Below are 6,000 nucleotides of genomic sequence, written 5' to 3'. Positions count from 1 at the left end.
GACCTCAACAAACTTGATTCAGCAGGTGGTGGCTAACTCTATTCTTGAACTGCTGCAGACGAGAGATAGAAATCCAAGTGTCAAAGGTGTTCAGCAGGAAACAAGAGAGGCAGCAGAAGTATGTGGGTTATTAATTGTGAACTTTCTTCTTAATGTGCCAAATATGTGCTATCTTGACCAACTGTTACCAGACTACAGGCAAATCAGACTGCCAGGCTCAAAGAACATTTTGGCTTTGAACCATGCACCAGGTTTAGTCCCCAATTCTGATAGGTCCATTGATCTCAGTTGGTTGCAACATTCGGCTTTAAACCCTGGGTTAGAGAATGGGAAGATCAACAACAGTTCATGCTTGAGATCACTGTATAAAAGCCTAAGTGTGTATGTGAAAATCAGTGAGAACCAGTTGCTTATTAATATTCTTCACACTCAATTAGTGTGCTGCTATTCACTGTCATGTTACATGTACAATAGCCACACTGCTGACACTGCTGCTTGTAGAACCATAGCTTAGCAAGGGAGTCAAGACTACTAAAACAGACAAGGGAAAAAGAGTGTAAAGGGAAATAAAGTTACAACTTAATTTGGTCATGTTTATGACATGATCAGGTTGATTTACAGAATTTAAGACTTGATTTAATGCTACAACTAGACTTTTGCTTTTGTGTTCACCCAATTAAGGAACATCAGTTTTAAAAATCTTACAGGTTGTACTTTTCTCCTAATACCTTTCCACACTTGAATTGCTTGCCAATTGTTTCCATAGCAGGCTGTGTTAATTATAAACTGAAATCACTTTGTCATTCTCCAAGCGTAGCCACCTGAGCAGAGTAAGTTGTAAACTGAGAAATATATAGGTTACATAATGCATTTATAATGCTGAAAATTTATACAGGCAATATACATTATAGGATACATTACTATTCTGGCCAATTTACAAGTAAAGTAATTTACAAAGAGATACTGACATAATAAAAAATTATAATGCTTGATGAGAAATCTGGACTCAGGCTAAAAGAGAATTTATATCCCCCTTTAAATATGCCAATGTTTTTTAGTTTCTTGGGGTAGGGCAGGCTTTTTTGAACAAGTCAACTTTTTTTATTTCCTGATACAAAAACATGCTGCCTCAAAGTATATCTTTCAAGATGTGACATGCAGAACACATAAGCTCCAAATGCCCACATGCTTTTGAAGATAGCTTCTTTTGAAGACAAAATTGAAGATTGAGCCAAAAAGACAGGCTAAAAGGGGATAGGAGGGTGAAGGAATTGGGCTGGACTGGGTAGAACAATGCGGAGGAGACTACAACCTGGAAGAACACGCCAGGAAAGTTGGAGCTGAGTGTAATTATTGGATGCAGGGATGGTAAGGTCCAAGAACACAGTGTGACACGTATCTGAGCTTGGGGTTGATAAAATTCGGCAGCATTCAAGTGGAAGGGCTGAAATCTGAACCACTCAAGGCCTGGATGCACTGTAGAGGAAGGGTCTGAGGCTTGAGAATCTTCAGGACAATAAGGTTGCTGCATTTATTTGGAGGTTGAAAGGACAAAGGGACTTGAGGAATTTTTAAAAATTGGGATGGATGGGGTAAAAGGAAGCAGGGAGCACTATAAACTATGAGAACTGAAAATGCTGAATGAGTCTTGGAAAGTTAGATAACGGATTGCTAGAATATTGAATTTCAATGGGAGAAAATTCAGACCAATTCTATTAAGAATATTGATTCTCACTGCCTTTTTTTTACACTCTACCAAGATAATACTTAATATCCAGGTGGCTAAAATGAAAATTTAATCTGCCCTGTTGTTTTGTAGCAACTAGCGTGCATTGTCATGTATTACCAAAGCTATTAAGTAAGTAAAATTCCATCTTTATTATATGATATTCTGAAATTCTTGAGCAGTATTTTGTGAACTGAGATATGATACATTAATACAATAAAATTAATGTGAATTACCATTTGGGATTACATAAATTGGGAACAAAAGTGTACTGTGATACCACCCTTGCATATATAATGTTGATTTGACAGATGAGTTATGAAGGTCTAAAACATAATTATAGAGAAATGAATCTGTGCTTGCACATGCATACCATATGTACAGTCTATTTCTGTTAATTTAGTCATTTTTGCACTAAAAATTCATGGATTACCTAATAGTTCAGAATGACACAGCAAAGTGTGAATGTAGTGTTAACATTTTGAATGATCGGATAATGTGAGTTTAATGATTTTGAATTAAGATAGGCAGCATGCATTGTAAACTAACAACATCGCTCTCTGTGTTCCCATTCTCACAGTACAATTGCTTGTTATTCATTTTATTCCATGTAAATAGTACTGCTGTATTTTACTCAGACACTTTCAGTGACCAGCATCCTAACACTACCATCCTCTGACATCATTGTCCACTGTGGCATATCTCCCATTTCTCTGTGTGTTTGTTACCTCTGATCCACATTATGTTCTCTTTGTCCAGTTTGTTCTTTGATCCTTACAACTCTCATTTTAATTGCCTTGTGAGATGTATCCCAATTACTTCCAGCGAATTTTTCCCTATTGTCCCTGAAACATGTTTCCTTTCCTCTTGATGTTATATTTTCTATTCCTTCCTTGGTGTATTCCCATAGCTTTGTGTGACATAAGATATTATCCCTCATTGAGCCTATAGTGCAATGCATTACATTTCCCTATGTTTTATTAATAATTGCAGATTTTTCTTATTGTTTTGGTTAGCCCCTTATTCTTACGCATTATATTCTCCCTTTACATATTATCCATTGGTCTTCCACTGAATCTTCCTATCCTCCAATTGCAATGCATCTTTCCCTCCACTTAGTAATTTCCTATTACCTCTTAAGATTTACCTACGAATAACCTAACAATTTTTCCTATTGGTTCTATTCCCCCTTTTGTACTGTATGCAATTTTGGTTACCGTGTGCAGTTTTGGTCTGCATATTTAAGAAAGGATATACTTGCAAGGAAAATGGTACAGTAAAAATTCACTAAATTGATCTGTGTGATGAGGGGCTTGTCCATTGCTGAGAGGTTGAGTAAGTTGGGCCTATATCCTTTGGAGTTTGAGAGACATTGAAACATAAAAGATTCTGAAGGAGTTTGATGGGGTAGATGCTCAGGGATTGTTTCTGCTGCTCAGGGAATCTAAAACACAGGGGCATAGTCTCAGGATAAGCTGATCATTTAGGATAAATTACTTCAGTCAAAGGGTTGTGAATCTTCGGAATGTTCTACCCCAGAAGGTTCTGGACGCTCCACATTGAATATATTTAAGGCTTGGGTGGACAGATTTTTGATTTTTTATGGAATTAAGGAAAATAAAGAGTGGGCAGGAAAGTGAAGTTGAAACCCAAGATTGGCTATCCCAATGGCAGAGCAGGCTTGAAGGGCCATTTAGCCTACTCCTGCTTCAATTAGTTGTGCTCTTGTGTCCCTAATGGAATATGTCCTTCTGTTTTCTTCAATGCTGTATTCCCACTATTAATAGTGTTGTACATGCCTATTATTACTTCCTCTATAATGCATGTTCCTCATATTATTCGCTGGCTATATTCCTACTTCCCCAAGTTTATTCCACCTTTTGTCTGTGAGTGTGTATCCCTGCCATTGTGGCAATTTATGTATTCCTTGCTATTTGTCAATATTCTGTTGTTGGCCCAGTTTTGGAGATAGCTGCTATGTCCCAACTGGGGCATATTAATACATGTCCATGGCAGTGATTTACCTGTATTGCTTACACTGGGATATATTCCTGCTATTGCTTCCAGTGTTGCATATTCCTGGCATTGATCCTGGGGGGAGGGGTGGAATTGGTCGTCTAATATCTATATCTATATACACACACTCCTTCCCCATGGATTCCTCTTTTTTCCATTTTTCTTTATAAATACTTCTCAACTTTGATATCCCAACTCTTCTATGTGGTTCGCCTGATGGTTTGTCCTCTTGGTGCAGTTGTTTAATGGGGTACTTCATCAGTGCATATCCTCATGGATTCCTTTGTCTGATTGTATTTATGGCCTGGGGGGAAAATGTCCTTCTTACGCAGCCAGTGAATAGTCGCGCAAATGTGTGTTTTCTCTCAGCATGGCTGCTGCTCATGGCTTTCCCTTAGTTGCTACAACACTCGATAGATTTTCCATGTGGAGTCCTGCCCATCATAAATCCCACTCCCAGCTTAATAATCCTGCTGCTGTGCAACCTTACTTGGTTAGCATTGCTGCCTCACAATCCTCAGAAGACAAACATGGGACATGGTGGACAGAGTACCCTTCATCATCCAGTACTTCCCCAGAGCGGAGAAGCTACGACATCTTTTCCGGGGCCTTCAACATGTCATCGATCAAGACGAACATGTCGCCAACGCCATCCCCAAACCCCCACTTCTTGCCTTCAAACAACCACACAACCTCAAACAGATTATTGTCCACAGCAAACTAGTAAGAAGTCTGACAACACCAGGTTTAAGTCCAACCAATTTATTTGATAGTAAACTCGCAAGCTTTCGGGGTTTGCCCCTTCATCAGGTGAATGGAGAGTTCTGCAAACACATGAGGACGGTCTCAACCGGGATCTTGGGTTCATGTCACACTATCTGTAACCCCCACGACTTGCCTGGGCTTGCAAAATCTCACTAACTCTCCTGGCTGGAGACAATACACACCTCTTTATCCTGTGCTTGGCCCTCTCTCCACTCACATTGTCTGTATCTTTAAAACTTGATTACCTGTAAAGATTCACATTCCAACCATTATCTTGTAAATTGAGTTTGTATCTTTATATGCCCTTCTATGTGAATACAAGTCCTCACTACATGATGAAGGAGCTTGAGACTCTGAAAACTTGTGCTGTCAAATAAACCTGTTGGACTTTAACCTGGTGTTGTGAGACTTCTTACTGTGCGTCACAGTGCCAAGGACCCGGATTTGATTCCCGACTGGTGTGATTGTCTATGCAGAGCCTGCAAATTCTCCCTGTGTCTGCATGGGTTTCCAGTTTCCTCCCACAGTCTGAAAGACGCGCTGGTTAGGTGCATTGGCTATGCTGAATTCTCCGAACAGGCACTGGAGTGTGGCGACTGGGAGATTTTCGCAGTAACATCACTGCAGTGTTAATGTAAGCCTATTTTTGACACTAATAAACAAACTTCAAACTCTTGGTTCCGTTGTTCAATGGGGTATCCCATCACTACATCTCCTCATGGATTTGTCCATTTTATAATATTTGTGGCTTGTGGGGGGAGGGGAAATGTCCTTCTTATGTAGTCAGTGAACTAGTCACGCGAGTGTGTGGTTTCTCTTGGTATGTCATGATGTGGAGATGCCGGTGTTGGACTGGGGTAAACACAGTAAGAAGTCTCACAACACCAGGTTAAAGTCCAACAGGTTTATTTGATAACAAACGCCACGCCCTTTCGGAACGCAGCTCCTTCGTCAGGTGAGTGTGTTGTGAGACTTCTAACTGTGTTCTCTCGGTAGTCATGATGTGGGTATGCCAGCGTTGGACTGGCGTAAACACAGTAAAAAGTCTGACAACACCAGGTTTTAGTCCAACCTATTTATTTGATAATAGACTCACAAGCTTTCAGGGTTAGTCCCTTCGTCAGGCGAATGGAGAGAACGCTCCATTCACCTGACGAAGGGGGTAACCCCGAAAGCTTGTGAGTCTATTATCAAATAAATCGGTTGGACTAAAACCTGGTGTTGTCAGACTTTTTACTGTCTCTCGGTATGCCCATGGATTTCCCTTGGTGGCCACAACACTGGATAGATTTTCCAAGCGGAGCCCTGTCCATCATAAATCCCAGCCCCCCTCCATCCTTGGTGAATGGGACTGGTGATGCCCACCCTGGTGGAAGAGCCCTGGCTGGCCGCTGCCCCCTGCTGGTGGATTGCGGCCTGTGCGCGGCGCCGTGTGTGACGCGGTGCATTTTGGGGACTGTCCCTTATCTCTCCAATATGGCGTCAGTGTGAGC

Source organism: Carcharhinus amblyrhynchos, chromosome 20 (genome assembly GCF_965287045.1).
Source record: "Carcharhinus amblyrhynchos chromosome 20, sCarAmb.v2.hapA, whole genome shotgun sequence".
In the NCBI taxonomy this organism is placed as follows: Eukaryota; Metazoa; Chordata; class Chondrichthyes; order Carcharhiniformes; family Carcharhinidae; genus Carcharhinus; species Carcharhinus amblyrhynchos.
This window is presented reverse-complemented; position numbering follows the sequence as displayed.